This window comes from Anabas testudineus, chromosome 1 (genome assembly GCF_900324465.2).
Source record: "Anabas testudineus chromosome 1, fAnaTes1.2, whole genome shotgun sequence".
NCBI lineage: Eukaryota > Metazoa > Chordata > Actinopteri > Anabantiformes > Anabantidae > Anabas > Anabas testudineus.
The window spans coordinates 23,315,409-23,331,444 of NC_046610.1; positions in this window are offsets into that span (position 1 = coordinate 23,315,409).

Below are 16,036 nucleotides of genomic sequence, written 5' to 3' on the forward strand. Positions count from 1 at the left end.
AAAGAGGGGGAAGACAGTGAATGAAGGAAAATGGGGAGCAGATGAGACGAAAAAGACAACAGGGCTCCATCACAGCCTGCCTGTTTGTGGACTCCCAATTGCCCCTGCTCTGCTCCAAATACCATCTATATTTAATGAGGCCCTTACAAAGCCCTGGGAAAAGAGATGCTGGATGCTGGGAACCCCCCCCCCTTTCTACCTGTGCCTTCCCCACCACTCAAATTCTCATCCTTCAGTACTTTTCTCTTTCTTAATCTCCTCGCTGTTTTCCTGTTGTCTTTTTCTGCTTTTCTAAATCTCTCATTATTTTTAAAGATGCATTGTTCCCTGCAGCTCTGCAGTGTCTTCAAATGCTCCCCCAGTACTGCAGGGTGTAAAGCGAGCACACAATGCTCACCTAATAGTTCAGCAAGTGGCTGCGTTTTGGGACGGCTGCTTCATTTTTTCCTGACAAGAGGAGGCTGGGCAGAATCAGCTGTGTTCTCTCAGCTATAAAGAAACAGCATGCACGTGTTCTCTTTTTCTCTTGTGTACCCACTCACATTCAGAACCAAAGTGACGCATATGTGCGTCTGTGACTGTGTGTGTTTGTGTGCAGCAATGTATTTGATCTTATGATTGCATGTATGTTTATATTATGTGAGTGAGCAGATTGAGTTTTGTGTACGTGTGTGTGGTAGTCAGAGTGCTACATGCATTAATAATGTATCTAGATTACGTAGCCGCTTCACTCTACCAACAACTTACAGGCATAAGAGAGAGAGAGAGGGAAAGAGAGACGTAGAGGCAGACAGAAAGTAAGAGAAGGAGGAAACGCATGAGCTAGCAAACATAGAAAAGATGAGAAAGGGAAATGTGAGAAACACAAAAAGGGAGAAGGATGTGCGATGGTTAATGAAACCAAAAGAAATATGTCCGTGTGCTACACTAGTCAAGACTCATACTGTCAACAACAGATTCATTTGTTCTATGTTGTATTATGTGACCAACTTGTATCTACAACCTGCTATTAGAAAGTAAAAGTCAGAGCTGCTGAGTATTAATCAACCAAAATGTAATCCATGTCAATATGATGTCAAACTGTTAAATACAGGCTTAAATGTGTATGTTGTTTATACAGCATTTACATTAGTGAAACCTGGTAGTGAAATCTGACTGATATTTTGCCCTGGCAATGTTTTTGTTTCTGCCCATGCAGTGTACGGTATGTGCTAATAAGGGCCAGTGGCATACACCCAAACAAGACCACTGCATCACACCACATTAACATTAATAGAGCAAGTGAGTGCAAAAGATGGTCTTCTGTGAAAATATACATACAGCTTAACACTCTGTTGGCAGAGATTTAAATTAACCTGTAATTTGTGTTTTACACCAGGAAAAGTAATCTCATGATCAGTGGGGACATAAACCTGGGTGATCTACTTTCTAAACCAGAATAATGAGCAGATTAAATGTCCTACATGTCCACACTGATGTGTTGACTGGCGGATGAGATACAGGGTGGTGCTATGATGGGCATTATATGATGTCACCAAACAATGAAAGAAGAAATGTGTAAACTGTGGGCAACAAAGCCAACAGAGCTGGAGAGAGAGATGTACAGCTTTTTCATGCCGACCTAATCCTGTCTTTGATGACTGATTTGTCTGTAAACTGTCCTGTTTTATAAATTAGGTTTAACAAACTCTGAACTAATCACACTGGCTAATTACGATTTTGGTGATTTGCAGTTTAAAGGGCATTTGATACATTTACATCTTAGCATATAGCAAAATAACTTTTTTCATTTTAAAAATGTAGTTAAACTTTTAGTCAATATTAAAGTAAGTTAACATTTCTGGAAGTTGAGTTTAAACTAGGTAGACTGACATTTAGTCTAGTTTTTAAATCTTTGTAGAGTATTCTTAATATTTTCTAAATATTTTTAAAACAATTACACGAGAAATTTTTATTCATAGATCTACTATTTACAGTGATTACAGTGAACTTACTGAGGAAACTGACTGACAGAGACTGGTGTCATTGTCCTCATACTAGACGATCAAAGAGGTAACATTAGATGAACTTAGAGTATTTTCCTATATACTATATTTTGTTATATACTAAGACCAACTTACAGAAAATGTTGAATATTATGAGCCTATATATAATACATGGGACTCTGACCCTTAACCATTTGTAAAAAAAGACCATACACTTCGACATACAGCTATTAACAGTAGCACAATTATATATTTCTGTTAGATTATAGATTAAATTATACTAGTTCTTACATGTCTTAAATGTATTCTCCATGAAAATAAGCCCTTTACAGAAAGAAAAAAAAAAGAAAAATTTAAAAAAATACATTGTATGCTGTATTTTTGATTTTTTCCAAATTGACATGCTATGTTGTAATTTTATTTTATGTTGCAGGATTGTACTGTTTTAAAGACACGGCTGAAATGAATGAAATTCAGATTTGAACCTTGAGTTTTTTTTTCCTGTTCATAAATATGTTACTAAACGTGCAGCTGAAGGGGACATGTTATGGGAGTTATGACACAATCAAAGATGTGATGTAACCAGACTGTGCAATCGCTTGGTACAGCTACCAGAGGAAAGGATGTACAAGAAGATTTTTAAGTGGGAGAGAGAACATGATTAGCTAAGAAAGCAAGAGAGGTTGTTCTATTATGTTCTCAGTGTGATTTGTATGTTAATATTATGCCTTTGAATAATTTACATGAGGAACATTTTTGTGTTGTCTATCACTATGACTTAAAGAATCAATTAACTTGTTATGTCTGTACAAAAGGTAATATTTAGCCTTGGCTATTTAAAGAAGACATATTTTTGTTGCAATATTTCTAAGACAGAATTTAGTATCCAGCTTATTGAATGGATGTAACTTAAGCCCTCGAACAAAGGAAAATGGTAAGTCATCTACTGCAATATAGAGGGGACTGCAAGGGAAGTAGAATGTCTTCAGCTGGTTTTCAGCGGACTGGGGAAGGGTGGAAGGAGTCACGGAGTTGTGATACAAGACGTGTGCATAGTGCATGTTTGTGTCACAGTTTCAGCCTGTTTCAGATCTGTTACAGTATAGGGTATGATAAAGGGTATTACCTATAGATACTGTATGCCTCTCTTGACATCACAGGAAAGCAGGGGTTGATACATTTCCATGGAATCATCACCTCTATGAATAATAGGCTCTATAAGTAAACAGTAAGTAAGAAGTTTTTCAGTTGTCCAACTGACCAACTCGCCTGGCCTCCACTCTGATAACGACTGCACCACATGCCGTTGTGTTTCTCTTTCCAGACTCAACATCTCTCACAAAAAGCAGTTTTATCTCTCTTGAGTCCTCCACAGTAGCAAGGGTTAAGGAAAGTTGATTTGCAAATCAACTCGCTGCATCAACTGTATTATCATAAAAACCATAAGATAACATATTACCACCCAACTCTAACCCCTAACTTGACCATTGTTAGATTTACCAACTCAGAAGTAGATGCCAACAGAGTCATCAGTTCATAATTCAGGTAATCAGAAATTATACAACAAACAACTAAAACCAACAGTTTGATGGTATGATTTCATAAATGCTATAGTATAGCAGCCTGTATGCACTACATACATGAAATGAAATCTAATTTAAATGTGTTTATACATAATCTCACGTCTCTTTTCTCTCTTCTTGACCCAAAACAACTGTACTGTAAGTTCACACTTTTATGGCCATGAGAAGGAACACAATCCAATTAGCAGCTCACATTGCAGTGGGACACAGACATACAAGAATAGCTGCCCAGACAGACAGACACACACATATACACACACAGTGAGTGTGTCTCTCTTTAGGTGCTGGCAGATGATTCAAAGTACTAAGTACATGTAATTAATATCACCAGCATTGTTAAACATCAGGACAAATTTACAAACAATTCTATAGAGTACTGGTTCTGTATGCAGTGCCAAAAAGTGTGACCGTCAGATGATATGTTGCATTTCTCTCATTAGTTGATTCACGTTTCATTGTGACTTAGAATGAGTGTCCCGGGAGCCGAAGGTTGGCTTTGATTCAGAGAGCACATTTATGTTCGATCTCTACTCTGTCAATAAAGTAAAAGGGGGTTTATGGCAAATATGAAAATAGGATGCAAGGTAACACTGGTGCTACCACATTCCTTCTTTTGTATTTCTGTCTATCTACTATGTAATGTTGCAAAGCCTGTTCCTATTAATTTTATTTCACAAATTATTTGGTGAACTAGTTAATGGCAGTGGTTATAGTTCATGAATCTCCAGTTAGTTCCAGCTTATAAGTGAAATATCTGTCAACTAATACTGAGAGAGAGGACGCAGAGAAGGAGAGGCATCAAGTGTTTCGTTAAGACTTTGTCAATGAGACAAAGACACACAGCCACTGGCCTTTACTGTTTAGTAGTGTAATCAATTAATTGATGTGTGGGCAATTAGACTGGGCCTGGTAACTTAAGTGCATTAATGAGGGTAATGTCTACTTTTAATGACTTGATTTGATCAAATGTACTTATATGGCTGTCAATTTGAGAAAAAAATGTTCTCACAAGGATTAGTTAACTTCATCAAACCAGTTCTGTTAAGAACAAAAATGACTTTATTTGGCTCAGGGAAAATAAGAGAAATAAAAAGACAACTATAGACTAATACAGCCTGTCCTCATCTTAGCATCTTTACAGAATATACTGTTCATTCTGTGCCAGTTCTGCCCTTTATTTGTGGGCTTTGATGCATTTGTTGTGTGTTGATAGACCATGCTGTTTATTCTTGAATGTAGTTCATATTTTGCATGTTGTTGCTGAAACAATTAGTTGATTAGTTATAAAAATCAATTAATCAATCTTAATGTTAGAGATTGCTGCTTTTCCAAGTCTTACATTAGAGTGAATTAAGTTTTAGAGTGAGCACAAGGCGGTTCATTTCTTAACTGACCATTTGTCGATGGCTTTGTGGGAATGATGGGCAGTAAACCATCATAGCCCACAGTCTCCACTAGTGCTGTGCTATGAACACCTGATGGCGCAGATGATACTAAGCTTTTGATTACGGAACATCCAGCAAAAAACACAGAATAAGGGTGGTTAAAAAAAAAAAAAAAAAAAAGGCCCTACATTAAAATAATCTGAAAAAAAAAAAAGTTAGAGAGACAAGTGACAATGTTCACTGCTGAGCTAGGCTTTTAAATGCAGAATGTTAACTGAGCTGTCGGACAGGGAAATTGACAATATCGAACAACGACAAGGTAATGTTATTAGGAATCCCAGGTGACAGTGTCAGCAGGCGGCCCTTGTGAAGGAATAATCTTGTGAAAGAGTATAGTACAAGCACAGCGAAAATCAGTGAGAGGCTACATATGTAATAGTAGGTATATTTAAATTAAAACGCTCTAAGCTATTGTACAAGTTAGGCTTATTATACTATTCTTCCATGTGATTTTGTTTCCATATATTAACAGCATTTGCAATCACATCAAAGTAAATATATGATAAGAAGTAGATGTAGTACTTTTAGGGGAAGCTGCTGGTCAATTTGACATGTTAAATCATTTATTTGTTATTATTTTATCACATTTTTAGGAGTGCAGAGAAAAGTGGCCTATTGAAAATACAGCTACTCCCCCTGTATTGTTCTGGCCACAGATAATCTCTAGTTATACTTTAATGTGAGTATTTTAGATAAAGATTCCAATATGGTTTGTACACAAATTAAGTCAGTTTGGAAATGTAATTATATATTATGATTTAATATATAATATTATTATTTAAGATATAATAAGGGGCATGTGTCCTTTTTCCACCACAGTTGTTTTGAACCATTAAAATTAAACTGGCAAGTGACAGTGCTTCAAGTTTCTGTGCGCTGATATTGGACTATATGGGACAAAACGTCCAGGATTGTTTTTCAGTTCCATTCTACCCCTGCTTATGTTAAGCGATTACACATTACTGACTGCACATATCAGAATTTATTGAGGTAAAATTTGTAGTCAAAGAAAGTTCCCTGAATCAGCAGCTGACTGATAGCCTCTGATGGGCCTACTGTACTATAAGCGCTTAAAGAACTATTTCTGCTGTTGTTGGGAAACCCTTTAATCAGGAGTTGAGATTGAAGCCCACTTGGCTGAAAGTGCTGTCTATATGGCAAAGGAGATTAGGTTTGACCTAAAACCTTTTAGACCTCATCAGAGCAGTTCCTCATAACCCTCTTTACTCTCTGACTCACTGCTGTGCTGTAATAAGTCAGAGAAAGTTGGATTTTTTTTGGCAGTACCAGTTTTTGCTCTCTGGAAAGACTTTGCACACTCTAATTGACACCTGACTGACACCTTCTCAGGTGTTTTGAGAAGCTTTTAAAAAGGGATTTACCTCTTACAATATTAAGGTTTAAAAAGTGGCTTAAGTATAGCACAATGTGAAATCTAGTGTTAAGTTAGCATTAACGTTTACTGTATGTATTTATCGGGTTTGGAGAAATAATATTCACTCTGCTTCTTATTTAACCAGTGTAATCTTTGCTGTGATGTTAAAGAGTTAGATTTACATTCATCAGTGGCTAAAGCTGAAAAATGTCATAGCATCCAAGTGTATACATCTAGTTTTGTGTAAAGCGCATTTTTAATCATTGGCCATGAAAAGTGCTAGACTAAGAGTTATTAACAATACTGAGCCCATGAGTCTTTTTAAGTATCTGCTCACATCATTTCTATAGGAATGAGTGCCAGTGTGTGTGTGTGTGTGTGTGTCTGTACAAAGAGCTTGACAGACACGCCCCAAGTTTTTGCTCAGCATTAAACTTGACAAATACAAAGCATCAAAAATGTAACTGTGCCTAAAAATAACATCATAAATTAGTAAATCATGGGTGGGCTGAGGCAGCCAGCCTCATTTTATTCTTCTACCGTTTCAATTCTGTATCGGGGCTTACTTTGTATGTCTCTTCATGAAACACAGATACATACACATACATACATGAATGCACTACACCCCCCCACTGACCCTAAAGTTCCCATATAGATGGAGTGATGTCACAAACACAGCAGCGCACTGAGCTACTTATTGGCATGTTACAATAGCATCATCACACTGTGCTGTGTTTCAGGAGGCTGAAGCATGATGCAGCACATTATCTGGAGCGATGTCTTACTGTAAAATGCATGTAGTGTGTGTGTGTGTGTGTGTGTGTGTGTGTGTGATTTTGCATGTTCCCAGTAGCACTGATGTATCAGTAAAACACATTTTGGTTTCACACAGTCTACATGCTATTAGTCTGCTCATCTCTTCTTTAGCAGTAAACACGTACAGCAGCAAGACCACCATCCTCACAGCCCCGTTTTGCCTAAATTCCCCAATAATCTCCCTGCAGCCCTGCTTCATCATCCGACTCAGGTGGATTTAAACGAGCAAACTTTCCCCTGATCCCTGCCAGCTGGAGAGTTTTTGTCGGGGGAGCAGGGGTTAATTTGTTCATTGACTGAACAGTGCCTTGCTAAGGATGAGGTTTAACGTTCACGATACATAGTTTCCCTGAACTGACGGCAAAACAGCAGCTGTGAAGCTTTCGTTTTTTCTATTTGGCAAACCTAAAAACAACGAAACGACTGCGAAACAATATTCACTTGTCAGCATAGCCGTCAACTTTGTGTCTTTTCCTTGTGTTTCCTAACGACTGAAGCCTCGTCACCTGCTAGCTAGCTCGCAGCGCGCTGAGCAGAAAACAAACCCCACACGTCTGCTGCTCGGAGCTGTTAGCGGAGGAGCGACGAGGTGTAAACTCACCGAGATAATCCCCTCCTGAGCGCAGGGCGGGCCGTCCCGACTGCTCTGGATGTGGAACAACTTCAGAAAGAAAACAAAAAAAAGAAAAGAAAAGAAAAGCGAAGAGAGAAAAAAGCCGAGTGACAGTGAAGAAGTCAGTAAATCCACATCACCTGGCTCGGAGCACCGCGCGGGACGTCTGCGCATCCAAGGTGCGGAGCAGGTGAGCGCGCGACACTGGATGCGGACGGGCGAGGCGCACGCGGCTTAAACGACGCTAATCTTCCCTCACGCGCTCAACACTCCCTCTCGCGCGCGCGCTCTCTCACTCCTCCTCGTGCACGCACACTCGCGCGCGCATAAAGTTGGTGGTGAGCCTGCGCGGCGCGAGCTCGCGGCTCCTCTCACACCTGGGTGTCGTGGATACAGAGCTGATGCTAATGCTTACAGCGCAGCAGGAGGAGGAGCACATGATGGAGGTTAGTGCTTTCTTTTTTTTTTTTTAAATGTTCATTTCAAACATACATTATCAGCCAGGAAGTCAGAAAACGAAGTAGGTGGTACAGATGTAGCAAACCAGGCAGACACGGTAGATACATGGATGGAGCGTCAATTGACCTCTGTCGCCTCCAACTGGCGTCAACGTGTCACTGCTCCTCACACCCACCGATTTAATAGCTGTGAAATCACCAAGAACCTCAAACATACTTGGTTTTGTACGTTTTGACCTTTAGTGACCTTATATCATAAATATCCAACATATTAAGTTATGATTTATTGGATTACCAATTATCACTAAGATCTTTTCATTTTCATCAGATTCTTTTTTTCCTTCAGACTTGAGAACAAATGTTCATAGGATTTATCATAACAAGATGATACTTGTGTTTGTTCTTTCAAAACTGTTGAGACACATATACAGTGACATAACAGTCACACACTGTATATTATTAATTTACAGACAGAATTGTACACATTCTATATTATATAGTTATATACACATTTGTATAGTCTACATATGTGCATATAACTATATAATGGGTGTATATAGGCAGACTGGGTAAACAACCCATGTGGCTATGTTCGTCACAGTAGCATGAAGGTTTCTCATGTAATATTGCTTGAGGACTTGAAGCTCACGCACAGGGAACGGTGGTTTCCACCCTTGGCTTTCATGCACTGAGATTTCCCTGGAGTCCCTCAATCTTTTCACATAATTTTTTTACTGTGGATGGTTAAAGACATACATTCTTTGCAGTCTTGCATTAAGGAATATTCTTTTTGAAGTGGCTGTCAAAACGTTTGACACAAAATGGTGAAGCACGATCCAGCTCTGCATGCAAAGACTAACCCTTTGGTGGGTGGACATTTCTTGCTTAATCATGATCCCCTCACTGATTAACAATTAATCTGCTAATGTTGGAATCATTTACATTTTTACATTTAGTCATTTGGTAGATGCTTTTATCCAAAGCGACTTACAAGTGAGGAACAAGGCAAGCAAAAAATCTGTCAAGGAGAAAAACATCAAAGCAAAGTGCTATCAAAGAAGTGTTTCTGTTTCATGAGATGTAAGTACAAGAGAGCAGAAAAGTTTTTTGTTTTGTGCAAAGAAAGATGCGGAAGAGTTCTGTTTTCAGCAGTTTTTTAAATATTAAAAGTGAGGGGGCTGAGCGTGCAGAGTTTAGCAGCTCATTCCACCATCGTGGGATCACTGAGCTGAAGAGTTTGTGTGGTGCTGGTACCACCAGACGTCGGTCATTGGCCGAGTGCAGTGGACGGGAGGGGATGTAGACCTGAATGATCGAGTTGAGGTAAGTTGGAGCTGTAGAGTTGACCACTCTGTAGGCAGGAGACAGAGCTTTGAACTTAATCCTTGCAGCCACAGGAAGCCAGTGCAAAGATCTGAAGAGCGGTGTGACATGAGACTTTTTTGGTTGATTGAAAATGAGGCGTGCTGCTGCATTTTGGATCATCTGCAGGGGTTTGGTCATGGATGCCGGTAACCCCCATCAGCAGTGCATTGCAGTATTCAAGGCGACATACAATCAACGAGTTGGGTCATGTACTCTGACAGGTAGGGTCTGATCTTTCTGATGTTGTGGAGGGTATATCTGCACCTAGAGACTGAGGCGACGTGTTCTGTGAAGGTCAGTTGGTCATCATTGAGGACCCCCAGATTAAGTGGGTCTTAGTGGGGACAATCACCGCAGATCCAATGTTGATGCTGATGTTGTGTTGTGTCGAAGGTCTGGCAGGGAGATGTTTAGCTGAAGATGTCTGTCTCTCATCCAAGCAGAGATGTCAGAGAGACAGGCAGAGATGAAATCATCCAGAAAGTTTTTACTTAAATTTGACCTGAGCTCTTTAGTCTTGCTTTGCCTCTATCCCAACTCTTTTTGAGTGTCTTCAAACTCTAAATGTACTTATATTTACAAAGTCTCGCAAATGGCTCAGAAAAAACAGACTTTTCTTTGTGTTTTTGCCAGATAATTAAAGGTCTAAGCATCGCATGCTAACACCTTAAAGTATTGGAAATACAATAAATTACAATAATAACAATATTTCATTGAGGTCATGGTGTAAAACATTAGTATGTTTTTGAAATATTTGTTAATTGTTGCAGTGTGAATTGTGGTAGTAAAACGTAACACAAACGAGCTGCATTCTATGGTTTAACTTGAAGTTAATGGATCAATTTATGCATCAGGCCACAAGATGTCAGTGTCACACAACTGTTCTGCTGCTTCCACTTTTTTATTTTTTTTTGTCTTTTTCTATCACTCTCTCTGTCTCACTTTGATCCACAAACACACACATACTAGTCCCACATGCGGCTTCAGCACTTGTCTGCCCTCCAATCGGCCTTTATTAATAATATCTCAACCACGCAGCTCACTTCCAGCCACCAGTCAAGCCCCTTTGTCCTCTCCAGGAAGCCCACTCTGCCACGCACAGCTACTGTAATTTAACAGAGATTAGGAGAGGAAGCCCTTTTGTTGCTCTTGTTTCGACCCCCTGCTTTGCGGTCAGTTTGATCTCTGTCCTTGGCTGTCAGCTGGAGGACAGAACTATTTCGGGTGGGGGCGAGGGGATTTTTTTTTTTTTCTTTTGACCTGTTGATTGTACCGAGTTGTAAGAATGGTGTCTACTGGGGTGACGTGCTGCTGAGGAATAGATGAATATTAAATCCACATGGATGAGAATGACCAAAAAGGGAAGTAAAAAGCAAACAGACTCCACACTAATCAAACATATAAAAAGAAAAGAGAAGGTGTGTGAGGACCAGCACATCCACAAGAAGAAGCTAGAAGGCATTAGTCAGACGTTGTTTCATTCCTCGTGGCTCAGGCTCTATCAAACATGTTTTTGTTTATCATGGTTTCGTTTGTGCACCACCGTTGATTGAGCACACCATCAAGTGTGTAAACCAGAAACACAGGTCTCCTCTTGACCAGAAGTTGCACATTTTCAAAGGAAAGTCCAACCAACTCTTGTATTGACTGCACAACTGAGCACATACCCATTCTCATCGCTTCCTTTCCCCTCTCTATATGGAGATGAAAAGATCTTTCATGTTGTTTCCTCTTGTTGCATTATTTATTGCTGTGTGGCGCTTTATTAAGCTGGTTTCATCTCAGATTTCGCAGGCTGTTATTGGGGAAGCCTTTGAAATGTGTTTCTGACTCCAAACAATCCTTTTCCCGCTTTCTCTCACTTGTTCCAGTCGCCTCCTCTCTCGTGATGAAAAAACAAAACAAAAAAAAACAACAGTAGATTTTCAAAGCGTACTGAGCTACCCTGTGAAGCCAAAATCCATTCAATACTGTCCTAAGGAAAGGAGATGTTGTTCTTGTTTCATGGCTGACATGAAAGGAGAACAGAGGATCATCTGTGTCATTAGCCTTATTAGCATCATTAGCGCAGTATGGATGAACTTCAAATGACTGGCTTCCAGTTATTTGTGTTACCATAGTACTACTATTTTATGTTCTGTTTTGGAGGCTGCTGCGTTGAGCAGGCGGCTGGTGCGTGCTGAAGAAAGCTGATTTGTTTCCGATGCAGCCACTAGATGGAGGAGCTGCCCCTGATTCAGAATGAGACGTGATGAGAGGAGAAGAGGGTGAAGGACTGGAATTCATGGAAGCTATATGAGATTTCTTTATTTATTATTTTAGCCACGTAATCACACAAACAATATTAACTAACATTACCAACATATACACCTCCTGAAACCTAATGAAACAGCTATACACAGGATTTACCTGGTTTTACCGACAGGGGACAATGCCAAAAAATCTGATTCAGCATGATTTCAGTGGGCACGGACGATCAAGCAGTTTGTCACGGTGTTCTGACATGAGCTGATACGTGTGATTCCATCACTACAAAACATTTGATAAAATAGTGGAGGTCACAGTTTTTTTGGCGCGTGAGATCATCAAACATGCGGCATGCCAAGAGCCTGCATGTTTTCATTCCAACTTTACATTACGGCAGGAGGCTTCAGTGATTAGTGTGACTTCAACCAGAGCCTCATACAATGTACAAAATCAGTCTTATCCAATTCAACAGTCTGAACCTATCTGTGTTTGGGCCTTGTCTATGTTGAATTGTACAAAAGAAGCATAATCACTACAAGATTCCCTGAACCTAATCTCCACAGTGCCCACTGGTGGCAACTCTTATACAGTAATGTCTCTTTCTTGTCTAAAGTAATGAAACAAAATATAACAGACAAAACATATTATGCAAAAACATGCATTAAGTACAGAATACATAAATTACAATTAAAAAAATTAAGTGATGCTGCTGGTGAATAGCGCACTAGCAATGGATGCAATGGGTTTGCAACACTTGACCTTTAGTGACAACATTCCACCATCACTCTGTATGTTTAATGGGTGTGTTCAATAAAGACATTAAAGACTGTGTTTTGTCTGTTTAGAAATATTGTGTTTGCTGATATTTGTGACTTTGGTGAAGATCAGATCACATTTCATGACCAATTTATGCAGTAATACTAATAGTTATATACTTTATTTTGGGGATGATCAATTAATGGCAGCAGACTGTTTTCCTTTATTATGGAATGTAGGTTGAATGAATGACTGCTCTCTATAAATGACTTAATACAAGGACATAATAATATCGATCTGCTGGATTGGAGCTTAAAGCGCCAGCATGACTCTAAATCAAAGGTTCCATCATACTGAGTGAGAGCTAAGATGACGGTAGAAGGGGGAAAAAAAAGGCTGCAGATTTTGGATAGCATGTGAACAGTCGGTGGTGGTGGTGGTTGAAACCTATGTAAAGTTAATGGTTCAGGGTTTTTTTTTTCTCTCTGCCTTCTCTTCATCATGGTGTCTTGCATCTTTATCAGGAAGTTCCAACCACTCTGCAGTTGATGGTGGATTAGCCCAGCAGGCCTGATTTGGTTTGAACTCGTCTTTTATTCATTCCATCTCTTCCAGTACCCACACCTCCACCATGGCCCGGATTCTCCTGGCAGGCCTTAATCTTGCTCCCTAATCGGCTGCAGACGTGAGGCTTTGCCATTTCCCACAGGGCTGCACATGGGATATGGGCAAGTTTTCAGAGTGAGTGCTGAGGTACTTGTTGCAACAGTGGCAGGAGTCGTCACTTGCAGGTTTGGAGAACTCAGTGTGCCACCTTTCTTGGTGTTTTTGTGCTGTTTTTTTTATCTACTGAGATGAGAAGGACATGCCATTGTGGTGAAACTGAGGTCATGCTACATCATGCCTAAATGTCAGCCGAGTAATGAAGCCACAGTAGCCAGCTGATCCCAGCATCCGAGTCTTGGGTTCAGCATCAAACGTACCCCAGCACTTTTAAGGTTCCCCTTGCTAACCCAAGTCATAATAAACACACATAAACAGCTCTGTCTTTCATTTCAGGCCCGTAAAAATGGAATAAATAAGTACAATCCACTTCAGTAAGGGCCATTGTGGAGAGGAAGCAGCTGGAGATGGCACCAGGCCCTGTTATTGTTTGCCAGCAGCTCCCTAATCGGACCATGGTGCCTTGTTGGCGTCTCCTGGAGAAGCGGGCAGAACACGTCACTGACATGAAAGAGGCCGTCTTGAGTATGAGATGGTTGCTGTGGGTCACTTTGTTGTCAGAGTTATGTGCACAATGGATAAATGCTTCCTCAATTCCTTGATATTATTGTTCATGTCAGTGATTAATACTCTCTATGGGGCCAACAGTGATCTAATTACCTTCTTTTATTTCTACAGAATAACACACATCAAACAGAACTTACTTGTTAAGTAAGGATGGAAATTGCGCAAGGTTTACTTTGGAATTACCCCTGCTGAACATCTTGTACAGGACTTGCATTAGAGGATTTCTGGGCCTGAATATTGAACAATATGGTATTTTTCTCTCTCCTTTTCTCTGCCCCGAGTTTGTATTTTCTTGTTAAGTCTGTCTCTCCCTTAGATGTGGTTCACGCTATTTACAAATCCAACTTTCGGAATGAGTGTCCAAGTCCCTTTCGTCTGGGATTAGATAGAAAGAGGGGGGGATGAGGGATAGGGAGCGAGCGAGAGATGGATCATAGCACATACTCGTAGCACATACTGTACACTGCTGCTGAGGACAAACTTGAAAGGATTAGCAGAAAAAACACAAAATGTCTAGCAAGTAATAAAAGTGCATGTTATTTGTTGTAGGCTACAAAGAGAGATCAGTGGTACTTCAAAGAACGCGTGATTAGTGCTGTAAAGTCACCAGATACTGTCAGGGAAAAGTGCGGCCAAAGAGCCGTATGGAATATTTACTGATACACAGAGAACGGGTTCGGTCTTCAGCCAGCTGGCAACAGATAGTGAGAAGCAGACAGTGGAAAAGAGGCCTGCAACAACGCTGCTGCTAGAAGAAAGGAAGAAGTATGTTTAATGTTAAAGCATACAAACACTCAGAGAGAAATAAGGTGCTCATTAGTGCAAAGGAAAGGTGTGGGTTGACTGACACCTAATCAATATCATCAGTATGTTTTCATGCTCCCTCTCCTCAAGGAATTTCTGCATTTGTGCTTGAAGTAGTCCAGTGTCTTGCTAAAAAAAAAAAAAAAAAAAGGCAGAAGTGCAGTATGTGCTAATAGGTGGTGTCAGTGGCCACGTTCACAGGTGGGCTGGAAAGTCAGTTGTTACTGAGAAGTATGAGACAGGATGAAAGTGATCAAGTCCCGTAACCCTCCTCACGTCTGCGCTTGTTTAGTACAACGGGCGACACTATAACCCAAAGCTTTCCTTACCAAGGCCTGCTAGCATTAGCGTCTAGCCAAGGTTTTTAAGTAGATCTCATAAAACTCTGTTGATAATACTAAGGAAAAAAACAATTGTGATATCATACACTTAATTTTATATTAACACCCCCCTAACATACACACTTTGAATACCAGGGCTCTAGTCTCTGCATTGTATCAGCCTACGCGAAATGAAATGGCTAAAGGTGACACAGGAAGAGCTAGAGCTAGCATTGAGCGCGACTGAGGCAGCTAACCTGAGAGGGTGGAAGGGACGGTGTCCATTAGTGTAGGACCCCACATCAGATAGCCAGGTGTGGATTTCCATGGACATCAACATATGTTTTAAAAAACAAATCCCTCTATGCAAACAAGAGGAATTAGCTAGACTAAAACCTGGGCGCTTCACTACCAGTCAGCACACAAACACACACTAACCTCAAGCTTTGGCTCTCTGACTGTGTGTAACATGGACACAGAACTTCACAGTAGTATATATGAACCATCAGATCATAAAAAAATAACAACAAAAAAAAAAAACACTAGTGAGCTGGTCCAGCAGCTTCACATACAGAACATAAGCTGACATTGAAGCTGACTTCATCCTGTGTTTCCTGCGTATTTCACCACCTGGCTCGGAACAAACTATTTTGACAGGGGATAAAAATATTTTATAGCGTGTTCATGGGGGCCTTTTTAATGTAAAACACTGATAAAGAAGCTTACTCCTTAAGTAAAAGTAAAAATACCCTAAAAAGTACTCCAGAAGTGCACTTCGTTACAGTAAAAAACGAAGTGTAACAGGCTGACGATGTGGCTGCTGTGCATGCAAGCAGAGTTGGAGCTGGCCTCACAACAGTCTATAGGTACACCACTCCAACATATGCTGGCCGTATGTTGAGGAGACTGTCTGTCTTCAGTGCACATTGTTAGTCCTTTTCTCTCTCACACACAGGAGAAAGAGGGAGACAGACAAAGA